A 23234-nucleotide genomic window follows, 5' to 3' on the forward strand; every position below is an offset into this window, starting at 1 on the left:
GTACATGAAAAACTACCACAACTCTTAAAGATCAGACACAAAAAGAGAGTCAGAAAGAAATATGTGGTATAATAATGTGGAACAAGTGACTTTTGCAGAAGAAAGGTGGACAGTGGAAGGTAAACGCAGAACAGAATAATTACACTGGCTAAGGATCAGAAAGAAAAAGACAGAAGGGGGGATTCAGTAATCCTCCATGTAAGACTAACTAAGTCTTACACAGAAACAGCCGCCTAAGAGCATGATGTCAGCGTGCCATGCATATTCATGAGGGCATGCTGACTTAACTCTAAGGCTAACACAGACTGTGTAGGAGTGCAGGGGGTGTGTCAGACTGCCGAGCAGTCCAAATATCCATGCCCCTGCAAGTGCCTAAATCTGCAAATGTCAGCAGATATGAGTGAGTCCGCTCAAATGTATATACCCCCAACACTACACTCCCCCACATTCAAAACCCCTGTACAAATTAAATAAAATGTAAAACAATTTTTTTTATTATTCCCGATATAGCTGCCCGTATTTGCACGTGTGTGCGTGGGTGTGCCCATTGCTTAGCTACAGTAAGCAATTTAGACATCGAAGAGGATAATAAACCACTTATATGCAAATTAAACTAAATAGCAATAGCATAGTGGTAGAGCCTTTGCACAAAGAGGAAGCATTCCCGTTTCAAGTCCCACCACTCCCCTTTCCATTTTCAGTAGGAAATCTGTGCATAAAAATAATTCCTGACATTTACCTTCTAAATTGTATTAAAATGCATTGAATTGGCCTATGTAGTAGTGAACGATATTTTAAATATATATAAGAAGGTGAAATGGTCATGCATACTAATGAATGCATAAGTAACCTATCTTAAGAAATGTGAAGCACTGCTAAGGAACATTTACCAGTATTAAGCACATTTAAGAATAATTGCCCATAGGTTAGCACTGCTTTAACTAGCGCAATGGCTTTCTGCGTAGCTGCGCATCGCTCCAACACGCGCAAACAAAACATGTTTGCGCAGAGCTGTGCACCGTGCCAACTAGCGCAATGTCGGGCAACGTAGAGCAACATTGGGCAAAGTAGAGCAAAGTCGGCTAAACATAGCCACACCTCCTAGCCGGTCATGCCAGTAGTAAAATAAAAAGCAATGACAGACTTCGAACCGGAGACACCATGCATCATAATCACAGTACAGAACCACAAAGCCATCACAGCTTTTGCTGTTCATGCACTGTCAACATACATATACATATTAATGAAAGTTTGCTCAGTGCTAAGCAGGTGTGCACTCAGCTGAGAATTTTCAAAACCGGCTAATCACAAATAAGTGCGGGAAATGAGGCATATTTAAGCCCCATAGGCGGGAATAATTGCCATAACTGGTTGTAGCTCCCATCTGCAGTCAGAATGGCCGGTGCTGAAGAGGGGTCTCATTTTCAAGCGCAACGGTGGGGCATTGAGGAGTCAAAACTGATGGTTTGGCTCCTTGTCCATCATCATGATGCAAGACTCCTGCAGGGCCAGTTCCAAGGCACGGAGTACAAAGCGGAAGCTTGGAACCATCTAGCACATGATCTCACCAGTGCCACAGGCATCCCTCGGACTGGTGAGCAAGTAATACACTACCATGCAGACCTGAGGAGATGGAAGCAGGACCAACTGAACCAATGGATATAGGAGGCCCATGAAAATGACAATGCCCCACTACTGAGTAGGTAGCCATGGAATGGAGTATGTAAGAATTGCTATTGTAGTCTATATAATGGACAGGTATGTCTCGCTATCCCTTCATTTACTTCACAGCTGCAGGTGTCTGTGCTGTGAATCAGCAAGCCTATGCAGATAGGCTGCTAAGGCTGTGCCACCAGGCAGGTTAGTAATTATTCTGCATGTATTGTTATATAAAATAAGTGAGAGAGCCTGAAGAAGAGTGTTGTAACCCATTAATAAAGGTATAATACATGTTGAATAAGTCTTCTGCATGCACTGTAATATCAAATAAATGAGAGAGCCTCTAGAAAAGAGTGTAATGTAATTAATAAAAGTATAATTCCTGGAGTGTGTCCGTGTCACTTACTCCGAAATGTTGTTGTACTCTTGCATTATATAAATAGTACTGTTGTATTAAGCTCTGTCAACCTACAGTTGGGTAGGCCCATATAAAGGGAGTGCCAGTAGCTGTGAAGCATATATACAATCCTCAACTATTGGTTAATGGCTGGCATGCATAGGTAAATCTGGCAGACGAGTAGCTTGTTAATGTGTTCCCCAAAAATGTCAGTGTGCTGCTAGAAATGTAGGGGGCTGTAGAAATATAACTGATAATGTCACCTGAACACATCCAGATATGTAGATATATAAATATAAAATATATATATATATATAAATATGTAGCAGTAACATCTGCATCCTGGACAGTTTGTATGTCAGATACAGGTCAGGTATATAAGGAACTAGCCAAACCCATTTCACAACGTAATGGACTTTGCCTACTGTAATAATACATGTAGGGGATATACACCTGCAGTCAATAGGAATGTAGTGTAAACCATAAGTATATATAAGATGTTAATGGAGGTATCTTTTAACACCCTACTGTATGTGCATAAACAATGCAATCCCATACCTCAATGGGTATGTCTAACCTCAAAACATTTGTTGGGACATATGTCCTATTGGTTTATAAATATCTGCATTTACTTTGATGCATGTGCCCTGTTCAAATACCACAAAATTAGTGGCCTGTTGCCACCAATCAATCCTGCATGCTGTTGGAATGTCCACTGTTGTTCTATATATGCATGTGTTATGCTTTTTGTTCAACTGTTGGAACTCTGGTGTGTTGGATTAATGGGAATATTACTGCATGCTGTTACAACTAATTTGGAATGCTTTTGGCTGTTACCAACCCATATTGTCATTAAACCTCCTAAACATAGAACGTATGGGAAGGCCGGTCCCAGCGGACCCACATGTCCCACCTCAGCTGGTGATGGCACCTGGCACCAGCGGGTCCGGTGCCCAGCCTGGGACCTCCTCCTCCACTGGCTCTGTGCCACCTTTGGGTGGAAGCACTGCAGGGGATGGGGCTTGTCCCCCCGTGCAAGCGTGGCCGGAGGAGGGCCACCTATCACCCTCCAAAAGGTTCAGGCTGTGGTGCGTAGGGACATCCAGCGTTCAGTCGCTGATCCTCTACGCCAGCTCGAGGCGAGAGTGGCGTGACTCATGGGTGAGCCTGCCCCTCCTACGCAGCCCCCAGCACAGCCACCGTCTGGGCTGTGAAGGTACAGTGGTGACTGCCCATGGGTGGGGATCTCAGTTCCACTGTTGCCATCTGTGGGCTCATGGGCTTGCGATTTCCAAATATCCTTCTCTGTCAATGGTGTTCACCCACCCTATGTGTCATATTCCGCCCCTGTATGCGTCTTGTCTTGTCTGTTTACCTCCCCAACCTACCTCCCCAAATATACCTACTTCCCCTAGCCCATATTCCACTCTCACCTGAAAAAAAAATGGGCAATCTGCTCCCACAAAAAAATTACGCCCCATACATAGCTGCCCATTTCGCACACATGTCCGCTGGACAGATAAACTGAAATTTAACTGGCAGCACAACATACTTTGTTGTCCTCACCCCTCTCTCAGGGATTGAAGGTTTCAAATTTCCCTCCAAATTCCTAGTATATGCACAGCTGTTGCTGTTAAAGAAATGAGCAGCTATGGACCTTCCCTACACCCATCCTGCACATCCCTATCTGTTTTCCATACTGTCTTTCCCTCTTTGTACCCCTTTTTCACCACTTTCCTATCTCCCCATTTTCTTTTCTTTAAAAGAAATTAGCGCGGGGGTTAGCGGGAGTAAGCACTTTTAAGCAGTAGTTAGCAGGTTTGCGCGAGTGTGCGCATGTGTGCGCTTAGCTAAGTATGGCTAAGCATCACGCAAACCCATGCAAACCTGCTTACAACTGCTTAAAAGTGCCTTAGTCATCCGGTATGTGAGGGCCCTTGTTCTGCTCAGCAGCAAAATAAAACACCACTGTCAGTCTCGAACCCAGGACCTTAGAAACACTAAATTGCATGAAGTACTACTAAGCCACAGTAGATATATAGCAGGTTGTTGCTGAAATATATATATCATTCATCAGAATGAGTGAATGTAAAGGAAATATAGGAATGCCATAACACAAAACCTGTTCTGTGGAACTTTAACAGCAGTTGTTGTGGACTTGCATTTCATGACTGTGATAACAGAACCAGCCATTCTAGCAGTAAATAATGTTACAGCAGCACTTTACAACCCCCACACAGTATCATAGCAGGACAAACCCCACACAAACGTACAAAATACCTGTGTGTTCAGGGTCTATCAAGGATGTAGGTAGGCATACTCAGTACTGGAATTGTCCTGTTTTCATGAGCATCCTATGATAATGTCAACAAAATAAAAAGCACAAGCTGTGCAGAAGTGAGTACATTAATATCCACAGTATAGCAGTTCTCAAACAGTTCATGTGTCAAATGAAAACATCTCAATAACTCCGTATGTATGGCAGCTAATTGTATAAGTAGAAAAGAAACAAAATACTCCCATGTATCTTGTGTTAGCATTTGTAGGGGTGAGTACAATTCTACACTGTCAACTGTGTACTGGAAGTGGCAACATTCAGGTCTGAGTACAACATTCAAATACTACTACAACATTCAAATAACTGGCTACACCTCTAGATTCAGATATAAGAAGTATACCAACCTTCTGACATACACTACGGTGTCCACAGCAAACAAGCATGGGCCTCACTTTGGAAAGCTGAAAGACCTACGCCTACCTAACCTAGCAATTTATAGCATTGTGTTGCTATGACAGTGAATACTGCAATTGCCACACAGCAGGCTGCATGCAATTACCAAATGGTGGCCACCAATTGGTGGAGAGGCCATCACATGCACATGTGCAGATACCTATAAAAGCAGGCTGTACTTGCTGTCCACACATGCAATCATTTCATTGCAGCCACGGAGAGAGAGAGAGAGAGAGAGAGAGACACACAGACACACACACACACACACACACACACACACACACACACACACACACACACACACACACACACACACAGATAGACAGACAGACACCGGCAACAACAACAGCAACAGCCACAGCAACAGAAAAAAAATAAAAAATCAAGAAAAAAAATATATATAAAAAAAAATTAGATATAAAAAAAAAATTACTACACACACGGAACTTACAAATACAAATGCATACAAAGGAAAGGTATGTAACAGATATGTATTTACTGGCATATAGTAGACATTTTTGAAGAGTACTCTACATACTTTGAATCATGCATATGTGGCAGCAGTACGTATCTATGCACAGATGCCCTGCATAACTACTGCCATGCAGAAATCAGTGTGTAGCTGTGTGCAGTGGGATATGACTGACATATGTAGTTCAGCATTAAATGTCAAACATCTGAGCCATGTTATCTGTGTTCTGTACAGTAGTGTGTACAATGGCTGTTTGGGGGAGTAGCACATACAGTTATATAAACATGGATGTGACAGAGTAACAAATGCATGATAGTCATATTAATGTGTAGCTTAGCATTGGCAACAGCTGTGCCAGGCTAGTATGCTAATCTAACATTTGCAGCTATATATACACCCTCTAATATTACTGTGTACTCACATGTGACACCTGTTCATGTTGCAGCAAGGCCCAACAGGTAAGCCGTGAGGTCCATGGACTTACAACAGTGTGGACCTTGTGTGTGTATGGCACACACATACATAGAGATCTGTCTGTGTCAGATATATTAGCATCTGTACATGTGCATAGAGCAAGGGACATACTAAAACTGTTTGTGAAGGATGGACATATATATGTTGTTGAAGGTTGTTATGTGCATATTTCTATGTAGGTTGTAGTGTGTGGCAAACAAGACAGCATACAGTGCTGGTATATGACATATAAACGCTGTGGGTATGAATTGCCAGGTTTGCAGTGTTGCAGCCAGTGAGGCCTGCTAAAGCTACATGTGCTAAGAACACCTTCAATGCATTCTTCACTACACTGTGCAATATTATTACATAACAGTATACCTCGCAACCTTTGCATAATTGATATTCCCACCATGAAAGGCAGACCATATATGCGCCTATATGTATATCTATATGTACACCAATGGATGTTTATATTTATGTGTGTATGTATATATATATATATATATATATGTATATATATATATATATATATATATATATATATATATATATATATATACATAGAGAGAGAGAGAGACAGGGTCATATTTCCTGCGACAGATGCCTGGTGACAAAGCCATGGACTCAAGCTCAATGTTGAAACTGCATTGGCATCCCTTTTGGCAAAAACTCCGTACCCATGAACTACCACATAGGTGGTAGTCTACTTAACACTGAAAGTGTGATAAGAGACCATGGGACACAGGTGGACAGTAGTCTCCCCTTTGATAATCACAGTGCCACACTAGTCACGTAATTTGTCTACCTGGCACACCTCATCACAAAAGGTATGTCATCCAGGGAAATATAGGTCAGTGTTCCCCTCTACTCATCACACATAAAGCCCATTATAGAGTACAATGCCCCATGTGGTATGTACCTGACAAGACATCTACAGCAACTGGAAAAGACACAGACATACCTCACAAAGAGTAATACCAGTCTCAAACAGATGCCCTATGCAGATGATCTCACAAACCCTCAACTACACTGTGTTGCATACCACCAACCCAGAGGTGACCGCTGCCTAACATACTAAGCTATGGTAAACCCAGAGCTGTTGGACATGCTGCATGTAAACAGATCACAATCTCTACAAGCTACATGCTCTAGGGACCCAAACCTTTTGACCACAATAAACAGCACTTGCTGGAGGAATAGATTCCTATCTCAGAGACATCCCATACTCTGGAACAAACCAACTATCCATAGCAAACAAAGCTACTAATTAGCAGTCATCATAAATGATCCTGAAGATTGTACGGGAGATAGTGAATACACCCAGGCAATCACCTCTGTGTCTCTGCTTGACAGGGCCACGTGAAATGCAATGACCTGTGTGTCAAAGGCCAGGGTAGCGTATGGCTAGGCTTCTATAGGCCCTAGGGCCAATAGCCTCTTACCTACCTATGAAGTGATACACACCCACATGTACTTGTTGCAATAATTGCTATGTGATGTTGCCTGAGTGTGATGGTGAATGTGTTGGTGAATGTGTCAGAGTTCGGTTTATGTGTGATAGCTTTGTGGGAAACTGTTTGTGTCATGGTATTATGTGTCCTAGCTGTGATCCCAGCAAAAGATGTGTATACAATTGCTAGGCTGAAAAAACAGTATGCCATACAGTTTGACGTAGTCCCTTGTTGTCGACTGGGGTGCCCATTATAGGCTAAAGCAGTACATGTATGCTTATTGAGTGTTACTGCTGGTGAATCCAACTCCTGTATGAACTGTAGTACTACCTGAAGCTATATGCCTAAACAGCACAGTATGGTGTACGTCCGTATTTATTGGAACCACTGTTTCATGTGTTCCCTGTAGTCCTCACAGATTACATACCTCAGGCATAAGGTCTTGTAACTACTGACAAACAGTACTGTAAGGTACACAGGTAAAGGTCACCTGGGTTGCCATACCTATGTGTCTGGTATGTATGTCTGATGTGTGTGTGTGTGTGTGTGTGTGTGTGTGTGTGTGTGTGTGTGTGTGTGTGTGTGTGTGTGTGTGTGTGTGTGTGTGTGTGTATGCCTGTACCATGGCCTCGTTCATATGTGTGTTACAGGATATAACTGCGTATCTAGCAACATGTATAGTCTAGTACAGCAGTATGCCACCTATATTCACAAATGTGTACATATGTTAGGCAGGGGTCTGCCATCAACGACTAGTGTGGTATACTGGTAATACTGTCACTGGACTTTACAATCATTGCAATGGATTACACTTTTCATGATGCATTAGCATGATATATACCTCCTGTGGCTAGGTTGTGCATTGTGTCACATACAGTGTGCCATGTACTGTTGTATAGTATTACATACTGTTGTAACTTTGTTGCTGTGCAAAACATGGTTTGATATATAGAGTGTGCCAGGCACTGTCAGGCAGTTGTGGGTTGAGAACTGATATGAGGTTTTGAAAGTGTGTATCTTCTAACAGCCCATAGGTTGCTATATATGGCAGTTAATTGATATCTGTACTTTAGAAAGTTACGTGTGCCACATGATTTGTTCACACATATTGTTTCATTGTCTTCCAGGGTTATGTCCCACCATCATAATCTTGCCTATAGCACGGCAGAGGAAGAGGTTATCACAGCCAGCCTGGTACAGCAGTATGCCCTGCTGTTCTCCAGAACCAGCCAGGACCAGCATGAGCGGACTGCACTGTGGCAAGAGCTTGTCCGTAGGGTAAATGACACAGGCATGCATAACTGGACATATGAGCAGGTACACCATCACTGCAGTGATTTAATTAGACATGTCCGGCAGAGTGCGTCTGATATCTGCAGACAACAGCTTGCCACAGGTGGGGGGGCTAGCCATCCATCCCCCCTCACCAGAGTGGAGGAGCTGCTCCTGAGCCAGGTGGCTCCTGGCCAACAACAACCCCAACAACTAACATGTGTCATCATGGAGGCTGGAGCCATCCAGCAAGTTGACATGGAGCATGCAGGTAACATGACATAGCTCTAGACTACTTTTACCTCTATTGTTAGAGCATGCTTATGTGAGATGTGTACTGTGTAGTTAGACAATGTGGTGCCTAGTGTTGTGCAATAGTAATGATTAGGAATACAACCTGTAGGCCTGTGACTGTCGACCTTTGAACTACTGTACGATTGCAAACACACAGTAGCAATGCCACAGTTGTTGCCACTGACAAAGTGTCTCATATCCTTGTAGGTCCCTCTGGTGTGACAGCAAGGCAGCTGACCCATGCTGGTGAGAGTGTTCTACCTTTAATATTGCTAATTAAATGTGCATGTCATAGGTGAGGTGTAGGCCATGTACACGTAACACACATACGCATAATGCATGCTGTGCATGTTTGCTGTGAGACTATGCACATCCCAGTAACGTGGGTAGCTGCCTAAAACACATCCAATACACAGAGAATCCCACACAATTGTGGCAACACTGAAGTGGACATTGGATAGGCAGAGTCGATACACATGCACACAACATACACAACTTTGTCATATGCAGTACACGTTAACATGCTACACATGGCGTATTCAGACGCCCACTGTAAGGTCACACTACAGTATCCTACATGTCACCCACACAGCACACATAATATACCTGAGGGGTAGATGCCTCACATGTGGCTGTGCTACACTCTTCGACACATAATACATTCATGGTAGGCAATGCCCCCTATTGTGCACCTTACAAACACATGTAACAACTGGCTGTGAAATGGTGAATGTAGCCATGGTACTGCAGTTTTAGTACAGCATGGTATGTGCCATTCTGGCACACATTAATAGCCTTGAGTGACCACATGATGCTGCATGATGATGGCTCATGGTAGTACACCCCATCCAGTTACAGTGACCACAGTACTACACATAGCATTACCTGCTATGCACCTCAGTGTTGTGTGTGTGTGCAAGCATAGGCACCTATACACAATATGCATGGCAATCACCATTTGTACAAAGTGACACATATATGTCTTGTAATGCTATTGAGTGTATAGGTCACATGACACGCACTGTGTCTGTGTGATGTATAATGTTGCAGTTGTGTTGTAGCATGCCATGTTATGTCTGGCACTGGCATGTCCACAATATGTCCTACACTCACCGTAACCACTGTACAATGGCCATGTTGAGCAATGGTATTCCATCAGGTAAACATGCACCACTCATCCTGTGTGTATACATAGCATGCATGTGCTAATCCTGTATCCACAATTATCTGTTGAAGACACAGATGCTCTAATCAGACATGGATATCTATGTGACAAACAGATACACATCCAGCCATGGCATGTATACCTGTGAGAGATGGTGCACAGGACATTACAGAGCTTTTAATACTTGCACTGCACTGTCACGTCCATGTACACAGTGCATTCCAGGGTGAGGCTAATCACTGAACAACAACACACATGCATCAAAGACATGTATAGTGTTATTGGCAAGGGCTGTCAACACCTGCACTGCATGCTGTTGGGAAACACACGTCCTGCATGCTGACATGTGTGATATAACTGTTTGCCTTGTGATACTGTACCCCTCCATCACCAGCTATTGAGTATGTTCTGGATTGCTGGTATGTGTGTGTGTGTGTGTGTGTGTGTGTGTGTGTGTGTGTGTGTGTGTGTGTGTGTGTGTGTGTGTGTTTGTGTGTTTTAGTGAGGAATGCATTTGTGAGCATGTGTGCATGTGTTCATGTGTACATGTGTTCATGTGTGCATGTGTGCATGTGTTCATGTGTGCATGTGTGCATGTGTTCATGTGTTCATGTGTGCATGTGTGCATGTGTTCATGTGTTCATGTGTGCATGTGTGCATGTGTTCATGTGTGCATGTGTGCATGTGTTCATGTGTGCATGTGTGCATGAGTGCGTGTGTGCCGACATCATGTACAGGTTGTCTAGTGTGTTTCCTGATTTCCTCTCACAGGTGCTGACTTTGGGCTGGTTCACTGCAGCAGGGAAACTGATGTCACTGAGAAAAATAGTGATACTGATGATAGGTGTGTTGAGGCACAGGCATGTTTTCCAGGCTCTGCTGTTGGGCCACCAATCAACAGTACACAACTGTCCACCCCATCCATGCATACACTCATACTGCCAATACATCCATCACCAATGCCCTTAGCTGAGGGACAGCATACAATTGGCATTGGCCAGGACAGTGAGGAATCCATGGCACATGCATCCCGACACAGCAGCCATACCCAGATGTCTGGCAGGGTACCACATAGGCAGATGTCCAGGGGTTCTCATAGAAGCACTGCTGCTCATCATGCCACTGGCAGATGTGCCACAAGTCTGACAACATCACGCATGTTTCAGGCTGTCATGGAGGCACAGGCACATATGGAACGGTACACCAGATGGGGACTAAGGGCACAGAGGGCACATAACACTGCCGTCATTGACAGTATCCATGACCTAGCAAGTGCCATCCGAAATTACACTGAGGTCATTGATAAACATTGGGGAGAGACATTACATATCCTCTGCAATGTCATGTCCATGTTTCAGGACAGTGCGGGATGGTTGAGTCATCGACATGGGCATATGCCAGCAACATCAGCAGCTGGCAGTCACCGCAGACATCCCTCAAGCCACAGACTCCCATAGTGCTAGTACCAGCCCCAGCAATGTTGGGGTGGATTGTCCATAGAACGTCCTAGAAGACCATGTGCACGTGGCTCTGGACCATCCCAGCAGGGACCTGTGTCCAGTGTACATCCATCCACCTCTGGGGATAGTACCCAGTCTGGCTTAGTACCTGATAGTGTCTGTAGCACCCCTGCCAGGCACAGGTACCTTATTCGTGGCCTGAGAAAGTGATCTGTAAAGCCTCGCAGGTACAGTCTGTGGCTGTCCCACAAATACCCGTATATGGCAGCCACATGGTGGAACTGTGTGCATGTAGACACACACACATACTCCAGACACCTAGGGCTAACACATACCCATACAGATTGCATCAATATTGGCCCATACCAGTATTCTTGCCCCACACACACACGCACACACACACACACACACACACACACACACACACACACACACACACACACACACACATACATGATGATTGGATGTCTCATTGTAAGCCTATGGCAAACCAACAACACATCCTGTGCATATGATGAAAACTGTGCCACCTCCTGTCATCTGTAACATCGATGCAGGAACAGGCTACCATGGTGCTGATGCACAGGGTGTCTTTATAGCAGTATAGCAATGTTAGCATGTTGTCAGCAGTAGAGTGTAATGATATGCATGAAGGTGTAGCTGAGCAGGCATGATGCATTAAAGCTATGATTGTCATTGTAGTGTTGTTTACACCAGTGTTAGTTCCAATTGTGCATTGTCCAGCCACGTGCCACTTGGCTGATGTGTGCAGTATTGGCAGCATGTGTTAGAGAGTGGACAGTATGTGTGGGATGTGTGTAGCACAGATTTTCAGGTGTACAGTTGTGAACATGGTGGAGGTGCACTGTCTGCATGTACGTGCATGGGTGACATGCTGTGTATTACACAGTAACACTCCATAGTTTCTATTGGTGGCCAGTATGCATTGTACTACACACATTTCAGAACCTGACTACACATGTGTGTATGACATGGTTTGACACTGTGCTGTGGGTGATACTGTTACTGTCTGTCATTGTTTTGCATTCTGGTAGTATACATCACTTCAATAGCCTGACCATAACCAATTGTTAGATGATGTCTTGACAACTGACACACAGATGTAGGACACACAGCAACATTTGGATCCTTCAGGTACTATACTATGCCAGTAACCACTGGTATTCACCTGCACCCATTACTGACACCACTCCTGTTTGGCATATAGCTCTCTTAGGTACAAGCAATCACAGTAGGGATATGTTTTCCACATCTGGTAATGCATACTGTGGCCTATAACCCATTCTCCAGATGACACGCACATCCTCCACAAGGGTATCATACAGACAGATGTCTGTTGTCAAACCCATGCTGTAAAGCTATAAGCCAAACTAAGCATAGTCATCCACCTTTACAGAACATATTATCCCCACAGTACCACATAGGTGGTAGCCACCAACATGATGAACAGGTACCGATGTGTACATTCAACCAAGTGTTACATCATCTCTCCTTTGTTAATCATATTTCCAAAGGTATTTTGAAATCCCTGGGTGAATCGCATAAGCAATAAGGGGTCTGCATGCATATCCACAAAGGTTGTTGTACACCTGTTATGAATAGTCATCATTGACAGACTTTCTTGCGTTTGAACAGGTCTGACATATACCTCGGCCATAAACCCTCACTCACACATTCCAATAGGAGCCGTAATGAGTTTGTTCGACACAGATGACCTAGGCCAGGGATCACTGCAGTGGCTGGCCTTGTCACAAACATACAGATGTGACCTAAGGTCTGGGAAGCAGCAGCACAGTCTGGCAAAGATGACAGCTGTGTTCTTGGGGAAAGCAGGGTTCCCACACATGCAATAATTGAGGTGACATGTATGTATATGTATTTGCCACACAGCTAGCTCACATTTGCAATGCATACTCATATGTCATACAGTAGTAAAAGCAAAACCCACAACACATTGACCAACAGTGTCATGCACACTCACCAAGTGCAGGATTCAAACCCCTACCTAACTATTTCATGATACTAGAAGAATGCGCATGAACACGACTTGCTATACACATTACTGTGAGCTCATTTTTTCCACAGGTATATTTATAGGATGGTGACATCATCAGACTTGACAAAGGTTAGTTTACCACTTTTAAGACATTTTACTACTCTCCTAAAAGGTTGCTTCTTCCCAAGGAGACCACACACACACACACATTTGTCAGGTGCAAGATTCAAATCCCTACCTAACTACTTCATGATACAAGAGGAGTACGCATTAACATGCCACGCTATACATATTACTGGGAGCTTTCTTTTCCACAGGTATATTTGTAGGATGGTGACATCATCAGACTTGACAAAGGTTAGTTTACCACTTTTTACTATTCTCCTAAAAGGTTGCTTCTTCTCAAGGAGACCACACACAGTTGTCAAGTGCAGGATTCAAACCCCTATTTAATTACTGCATGATACTAGAGGAGTACACATTAACATGACGCACTATACACATTAGTGGAAGTTCTTTTTTCCACAGGTATATTTGTAGGATGGTGACATCATCAGACTTGACAAAGGTTAGTTTACCACTTTTAAGGCATTTTACTACTCTCCTAAAAGGTTGCTCCTTCCCAAGGAGACCACACACTAACACACACAGCTGTCAAGTGCAGGATTTAAACCCCTATTTAACTACTGCATGATACTAGAGGAACACATATTAACACGACACACTATACACATCAGTGGGAGTTCTTTTTTCCACAGGTATATTTGTAGGATGGTGACATCATCAGACTTGACAAAGATTCATTTACCACTTTTAAGGTGTTGTACTACTCTCCAAAATGGTTGCACTCTTCCAGGGAGATCACGCACACACTTGTTAAGTGCAGGATTCCAACCCCTACCTAACTACTTCATGATACTAGAGGAGTACGCATTAACACGCCATGCTATACACATTACTGTGAGTTAGCTTTTCCACAGCTATATTTGTAAGATGGTGGCATCATCAGACTATACAAAGTGGGTTACATTAGGTGACATTAGATGGGCTACATTGAAGGAATGTCTAAACACTTTGGCCATGTGATCATCAAAGGGGTGTTTGCTATCTACCTGTGTCCCCAGGGCCGTAATGACTTTGTCTGTACATACTGGATTACCACCTATGTGGTAATTTGTGTGCACTTTGTTTTACCCAAAGGGGATGACTATGCATTATTTGCCATTCAGCTTGAGGGCATTGTTTTGACACCAGGTATCTGTCTCTGTAAGACACTTCTGGAGGATGTCTGTGTCAGCTGTACAGTCGATTATGGACCACAGTTACCATTCATCTGCAAACCTGTTCAGCCATACACCTCCCATGCTTGCCTGTACCTCTGAGCAGTATCTACTGAACAGGTGGGGTCCCAGGACCAAGACCTGTGGGATGCCATTTGTGACTGGCTTAGAGTTGGACATGGCACCCGCAACTCTGAACATGTGTGTTTGATCTGTGAGCCACCTGGCCACCCATCCTGTGACATAGCTGTTAATGTTTAAGCTGGTACGCTTGTCCATGATGACAGAGTGGAGAATGGTGTAGTAAGCCCTTAGTGAGGTCCAGGTGGGCTGTGTGGACTACTTTCACCTCCATCTATGTCCTTGGTATCTGTTTTAAATAAGTCAACTAGGTGTGGGAGCCAGGATCTGCCTTTAACAAGGTGAAGTTGTGTAGAGTCCAGTGTCTGGAGGTCTCCAGTGTCTCAATGTATGGGTTCCATGACAATTTGCTCAATAGCTCTGTAGACCCAGCTGAGTAGACATATTGGTCAATGGTTTCCAGGTTCTGTTTTGGCACACCCTTTGTGTAGCTGGATGACTGTTAGTGTATGCCATTCTTTGGGTACATAGCCTGTGGTACGCTTGAGTCTGGACAGTGAATGTAGGTGAGGGTGTAGTTCCTTATGGGCCTAGTGTAAGATGCAGCCGGGAATACCATCCAGTCACACTGATGCTATGTTCTTAGCTTTGGTGAGGGCTGTCTTTACCTGCATGTCCATGATGTCTGGGTCTCTGCATCCTTCTGTGATGGACACAGGCCCTTTTGGGGGTGATGGTGGGGAGTATACACTGAACTTGACCCCCTGGATGTGGGCAATGAAAGTTGGTTTGGTGCATTTCTTTCCTTTTTTCAGTAGCTGACAGCATATTTGGAAGTTGACACCTACATGTCTGGTATAGCTACCGAAGGCTTTGTGGTTGTTATTCTTACATTCTTTGGCTATTTGTCTTTAGAAACTGTCCTTGGATTATATTATGAGTGATCATTGCTTCTTCTTGATAATGATCAGTGATGCCTTTCCTTTAGTGAAGTTGGATCTATCATGTGTTCGTTTCCTCCTTCTGTTGTCTAGCTTATTTATGGACAACAACCACCTGATTGTTGTCCTATTTTTGGAGGAGTGCATCTTGGTTTTATTTGTGATGTCTCATTCCATGCATCCCTGTAGATGCTCATAGGATGCACTTGTAAATGATTCTGCAGATTGTATACCATTATCCTATAGCAAGAGGTCTTTGGAACGTTCCACTTTGGTCTTGGGAAGTGTGCAGTTTGCTTTTGCAAATGTCTTCACAGTGGTTTCATTGACTGGGTTGGGGGGTTGGCATGTGGATGTCCAGTGCGATTACTTAATGATCTGATATTACCAGTGAGGGGTTTATCTCTGTTGTGGAACACTGGTATCCCATGTTGGTGATGATCATGTCCAGTATGTTGTCACCTCTAGTGGCCATAGTGACCAGCTGTTCCAGGGTGTTAGAGCTTTTTAACTCTAGGAAACATTGGGCAAAGGACGTTGTACACGAGTAATTCACCCACTCAATGTTTGGGTAGTTGTAATCTCCTCATATAATGGTGTTTGATAGGACCTTTATATTTGCCACTGTTCTCTGGAATACTGAGTGAGGTTCCTGAGACAAGGTGCATGATCTGTAGCAGGCTACAATCTGATGGGCAGCTTTGCCCAATGTTAGTTGCACTTGCATAATTTCCAAGGCCTCATGCTGTGCCACTAACCTGAAGGTGTGGATATCCATAAGGTAAATGGGTACACCCCTTCCTTTTGTATTTCACTCGTGGTTTTGGGTCCAAAGGTCAGAGGGATTGTGAGTGTTTTATGTGAGGCATATCCAACAGCTCTGTGTTTGATATAGCTTTTTATGTTAGGCAGTGAACACCTCTGAGTAGGCGATATGCAAGTAAGTACGGATGGAGCATTTTGCGATGGTCTGTGTATGGCATGTATTTCAGGCCGCTAATGCTCTTTGTGAGGTATTGCTGCTGGCTTTCCCATTGTTGTAGTTGTCTTGTGAGGTACATAGCAACAGTGGCGTTGTACTCTATTATAGTTCTAGTGAGCGGTGAGTACAGGGGAACAATGTCCTCTTCTATTCTGCATGAGACACATTTTGTGATGAGGTGTGTCACATAGGAGGGTTTCCTGACTACTGTGGGAATGTGATTCTCACAGTTGTATCCGCTGTCCACCTGTGACCCAGGGTCTCTTGTCACACTTTCAGTGTGAAGTATACTACCACCTATGTTGTAGTTCTTGGCTACAGAGTTTTTAACAAAGGGGATGATAATGCACCTTTTGGCATTGAGCTACAGCCCATGGCTTTGACAACATCAATCTGTCTCAGTAAGGCCCTTTTGTAGATGTCCACATCTTTAGTGTTTACAATTATGGCTCCTAGTTTGCAGTCCTCTGGAAACTTCAGTAGCCACAGACCTTCCATGTTAATGTTTACTTCAGGGAAATAGTTACTACACAGCCTGGGAAGTTAACTAGTCCCATGGCTGCTGTGATACTGACTTTGGAGAGTGTTTTTTTACCTGTGCAGCCGTGATGACAGCAACTTTGCAGTCTTCCATTATAGAGATGTGCTCTTTCATGGGTGAGAGGGGGGTAAAGTTAACACTGATCGTATCTGCCAGGATGTTGGCAATATCAGTTGGCTCTGTACATTTAATGCCATTGAGCTGTAACTCAGAACAGATCTGAGTGTAACCATGACATGGACCTGTCTGTTGGGCAGAGATCTCCTGAGTAGACAGTATGCAACAGAGTACAGATTGGGTTACATTCAGTCTTGTTGCATGGGGCAACTATTTGAGGCCAGTAATCCTTTTGTTAAGGTACTTCATTGGTCTTTCTGGCTGCTGAACGTGCCTAGTCAGCTTCATCACAAGTGTGTTGTGGTACTCTCTGACAGGTCTGATGACTGCTGAGTAGTGGCAACCTCCTTTGACCTACATGCACAGACCTTGGCAGTTTGTGTGAACACATAGCATGATTTTCCAACCACTTTGTGAATGTGTTTCTGGAAGTAGAGATGACTATCCACATTTGTCCATAGATCCCTTATTATCACATCCATATTTAGCCTAAGTGTGTGTCCATGCCCAGTATGACCTTTCAGTATGTTCCTGCCTGACATTTGCTTTGTTTATTTAAGTGTGTGAGCATGCCCAGTATGACCTTTCAGTGTGATGCTGAATGAAATCCACTACATTTGTAGGAGTGTGTGAGCATGCACAGTATACACATTTATACTATATGTGTAATGTAAATCAAGCTGTATTTTTACAACAGGGCTCATCTTTGTGTCATAGATCAACAAGGATCATGCTGTGCCTGCAGGGTTTCCATGAGACACTTGCATAGACTTATCAACATTTCTACATACAGGGGGGACAGCTATTCTTTGTACATTTTTACCCGTGGGCACACCGGATTGTTACTGTGGGTGTACATAGGATGTGGGTTTCACCTGACACTTATACACATTTGCTATGTCTGCATTGCTATGTACAGGACACCTTTTCAGTCTGTACTGTTGCCTATCATACTGGCTTGAGGGATACTACTGTACTACAGATCTTAGCGTCCAATGTCACATATATTAGCTTGGGACTTCATAGCCTACACAACCCACATCACACCACCTGGCCTGATGTTCTCTGTCTGCATAGGTGTGTGGGGGAGGTTACCCATTTGCCTCTTTAGGGGCATGATACAGCATTTCTTTGTGTTTGCATTAGTGTACAATTGTCCTGCTGTGGCTGTGCCACTGCAGTGCTCTCATGGCTTAGTGGTTCAGTACTGTGACTATAGTGCACAGTATCCTGGGTTCAAGCCCTGTCACTGCTTTTTATTTTCATGCTGGCCAGACCAGACTGCTTAAGGAACAGAAAAGCAGATATGAGCATGTTTAACTGACTTTGCTCTCCTTTCCCTGACCTTGCCCAACATTGCACGAGCAACTTTGTTTACATATACTACATAATGGTAAAAGCTGCTTAGCACTGCTTTATACTGCTTAAAAAATGGCAATCATGCCTCAGGTGGTGCTGCAGGGCTGCCTATGTCAGATGCACATAATGCACTCCCTATACATGTTTGGAAACATGTAGTGTCAAGTTAGGCATCCCTTTTATTTTATGTGCGAGTCAGAGAGAGGTATCATTTCCAGGGTTCCTACTGAGCCAGTGTATGTGCTATGTGTTGCCTCTTTGCCAAGGACAAGGCATACTGGGCACACCTCCTTCTGCCTACTGGGGTAGGCTCAGGTTGTTCCTCCTCCGAGTCATGCTGTGCATGTGCAGGCCTTGGCAATGGTGGGGGCTGTTTGGCCCTGCCCCATGCTGTTCCTGCTGCAGCTGTTTTCGCAGGATCATATTGTGTAGCATGGCACATACCATGACACTTTGTGTACATGTAGTTGGTGAGTACTGCAAGGCTCCACCAAATGTGTCCAGGCACCGGAACCATGACTTGAGCATCCAAAACACACGCTCGGTTACATTTCGTGTTTGTGCGTGTGCCTCATTATGGAGTTCTTGTTCAGGTGTGTGTGCATTTCTGATGGGTGTCATCAGCCATGGCTCCAATGCGTATCCAGCATCCCCCACTAGGTGACTGTCAGGGATGTCCCCATTGGCAAATGTCTGGTACAGCTCTGACAGATGCCAGATATGGGAATCATGGTAGCTTCCAGGGCAACCAGCACACACATTCAGTATTATGCCCTGGGCATCACACATGTCCTGGCAGTTGATGGAGTGGAAGCCCTTGCGGTTGATGTAGGCCCTACCCTGCTCACCAGCTGGTGCTTTGATGTGTATGTGCGTGCATTCAATTGCACCCATTACCTCAGGGTATTCGGCTATTTGCTGGAAGAGATGCATATTGTTGGCCAATACCTCACAGGAATTGGGGAAATATACATGATCGCTGACATGTGCTGACATGGCATTCAGGAACTGGTGCAGTACCCTGGATGCTGATGCCTGTAAAATCCCCATCATATCACCAGTTGGTCTCTGGAAGGTACCTGTTGCTAGGCCAACACATACCTTGGTTTCCACTGGGATGGATTCCCCTCTGTTGGTTCTGTGTGTGAGGCATGGCCTGCACAGCTCAACAATTTGCTGCAGGAGCTCTCTGTCCACTCTATAGTGCTCCACTATCTCCAGCTCATGTAGCCCCTGGTAGGTTACCCTGGGTCTGTACACTGTTCTCCATCTCCTCACTGTGGGTTGCTCAGCAACATTCACAATGGCACCACCCTCAGCATCTTGCACATGTTGCCTTATAACAGCAATGGCAGCCCCTAACATTTTTATGTCTCAGTTTAAGCTTTTTAAGTTTTCACTTCTCTTTGTTGACTGCAGTGTTGCAGTGTTTCTGAGAAAAACATGTGAGAATGTTGTTTGCAGAGTTTTAAGTGCTGGCTGGGCTGGGCTAGTGTACTGCCTGTGTAATTAGCTGATTCTGATTGATTTCACCTAGCAGCTCTGCTAGTTCTCCTTGGTTAACTTCCTCTAACTTCTTTTCCTTCCTTTTCCCTTTCTGTTTCCACAGTGGGCAGCACCATGCAAAGAAGCACAAATATGCACACATGGCACACACAGGCTTACACAGGCGTAGATGGGTGCACACGCATGCACACAGTCTTAATCAAGCTTGCACAGGCTTAGGTGGGTGCATATTCATGTATACAGGCTTAGACAGCCTTTACACAGGCTTACACAGGTGCACACACATGCACACAGGCTTAAACGGGTTTACAGGCTCGCACATGCGCGCACACAGTGTAAGCAGCTTTGCAAAAAACTTTAGTGATAGCCACGGTGTACACCTTCGGTTTCTGGGTTTCAGTTTAGACAACTGTAAACATGCCTCTTCTAGTCCTGAGTAACTCACAGCAAACACATGCCACTCTGCTCCAATAAGCTTACAGTCTTTTTGATACATACGTCTTATGATGTCATCCATCTTCTACTCTGTTATTCACCTTATCCTGCTCTTATACTCTAGGGACATGGTTCACATAGCAGGGAAAATTGGGATTCACTATCCTTATACTCATTTGCATAGGATTGCCTACTAATGCTTGGTTACATCTCTCAGACTGAGCTTCCCCCCTTAGCAACCACTACTCAGTAGCCATGTTGTCTTCAGCCTGCCATTCACTTGCATGGCAGATGAATATTTTGAATTAAATCCATATTTGTGGCTTTTATTTTTTGTTTTTTTGGTTTTTAGTGTACCGCACATTCGCACGGCACTGCACTACGCTTAAACATCGGAGATTGAGGAAAAAAAAAGATTTATTTTTTATTATTTTGCAACACATAGAAATGCCAATGGCCATATATTTGTTCATTGGCATGCTTCCTCAACTGGATGCATCCTTTATTTGGAGCTGTCATGGCTCCGTTTTTGCTATTTGCAGAACGGTACTCGGTTGCCAACCGAGCACATTTCCGCAAATAACACTGCTCTTACTCGGACAGGTTAGTGTTTCCTGGATCACAAATTTACCTCATTTGCATAGCTTTCAGCAGCAAATTAGGTAATTTGCATAAACTAACACTGTCTGTGCAAGAGAGCTCCTAAAATGACTCCTGGATCACTCAGCAGACATGTTGGCTGGATGGAGCCTTACTCTACTCTTAGACTCCGTGCAAGCCTTCGTGAATCCGGCCCAGAGATTAGTTAAAAAAAGTATCATATGTGTATAATGTTAAGTCTGCAGCATTAAAAAATAGTTCTAATGAGCTAGGGTAGATAACCACTAACTTTTTCAGTTCCTCGATTTTACTTCTCACAATGGCTAATAAAATTAGTAAAATCAGAATAGGTGGAAGGAATCATTTTGTTTTCATGGTCCTAATAAGGCTAGTTCAGAAGGGTGCTGGCTCTAATTTTGTGAATTGTAGTTGCAGTTATTGGAATTCCAACAATATTAGAGAGAATGTGTTAGGAATATATTTTGTCTGTTCTTCATCTTCAGTCTGTCAGCAGAATGTGTATGTTATTATCATTACTGTATAACTTTTCTATCTTTTGCACCCAATATAATATATTTTAACAAATAATACTGTTGCTGTGTAAACATTCCATGTTATCTAACTGTATCATTTCTTATATCTAACATCATCTATTGTAAGTATCTGTACTAAAATTACTGAGATTTCGATCCATGAAATGGTCCAACACCAGGCTACCCAACAAGATAAAAAAGTCACAATATAAAAAAGCTTAAAGTATCCCCCATTTTCTGATGCACAGTGACCTTAGCACTGTTTACATATAATTATTGGGGGAACAGTGTAAAAATGGAAGGAACAAAGAGGGAATAGTGTAACACTGAGGCTGTCCACCCAGAGTTTTATTATTCCATTCACATGTTACTTTTGCTATTGCATTTTTCCCAGTGTTGTGTGCAGCATTTCTAAAAGCTATCCTGATTACAATTATTTACTTTGGAACATGAAACATTTGCATATTGTTAGACTTCTAAAATGTATCTATTCCAGAAATTAATAAGGGACTATAGGTTCATAATGCAATGAAATTAAAAATAATTAGAAGCTCTTTAGACTAACACTGATACTGGATGAATTAATGTATGTGGTACAGAAAAATATGTTTACCTAATTTTATGCTTCTTTTAGGTTCATAGATAGTTACTAGGCTATAGCTCCAAGAGCAATGTTATGCCTAGACAAGCTTCCCCCAAATTTACCAAGATATTGCTAACATGTGTCAATACCCCAAGGAATTTTATGGTTATGATACAGGCGTGTACGCATCAAGTGTTGACAGGCTGACCTTGTCCAATAGGGACATAAGTGCCAAACCAGGAATAAATTTGTGATTTTTTTCCTCCATTGGTGATGGTTATTTTGATTTATAAATGCGTTTTCCTTAAATACAAGGCCTAAGGAGTTTGTAATGAAGTCCAATACTTCACATGAATGTTTCATTAACATGTAGAGTCTCAAATGTATCTTAGAATGTCTGTATCTTTTGTGACTACTATGTAAAACCTATATTGTAATTCAAAGACTCATAAGTGCAAGCCCAGGAACTGATAAAAAGTCTTAAAATATAGGAAAACAGCAAATGCTTCACATTGTTATTTCTATTTAATGTTTGTTGGCAAGTAGCAAGCCCCCTGCATCCTGGCAATGTGGGAACTAGTTCCCACACCCCCTGAACTTATATATGCCAAGTCTAAAATCACTATATCTAGGAGAAAAGGGAATATGGTAAGACGCAGCATTTTTGGACTTAGTATATGAAGATCAGTATTTTCTTTTTCTGCTTTCTTCTATTCTTTTTTTCCACCTCACTGTTCCAGGACTCACACTAATGAGTCTCAGAATAGGAAATGGTCACCAGCTTTGTATTAATACTATAGTAGTAAACTCTGTGCTTCTTAAGAATCTCTGTGTGTCAAAAATTAATAACAACTACTGTAAGTAGACAGTTGTTTCAGTGTTTAGAAGAAATGCAAATACTG

Source organism: Protopterus annectens, chromosome 3.part1, assembly GCF_019279795.1.
Source record: "Protopterus annectens isolate FY-2018-M chromosome 3.part1, PAN1.0, whole genome shotgun sequence".
NCBI lineage: Eukaryota > Metazoa > Chordata > Ceratodontiformes > Protopteridae > Protopterus > Protopterus annectens.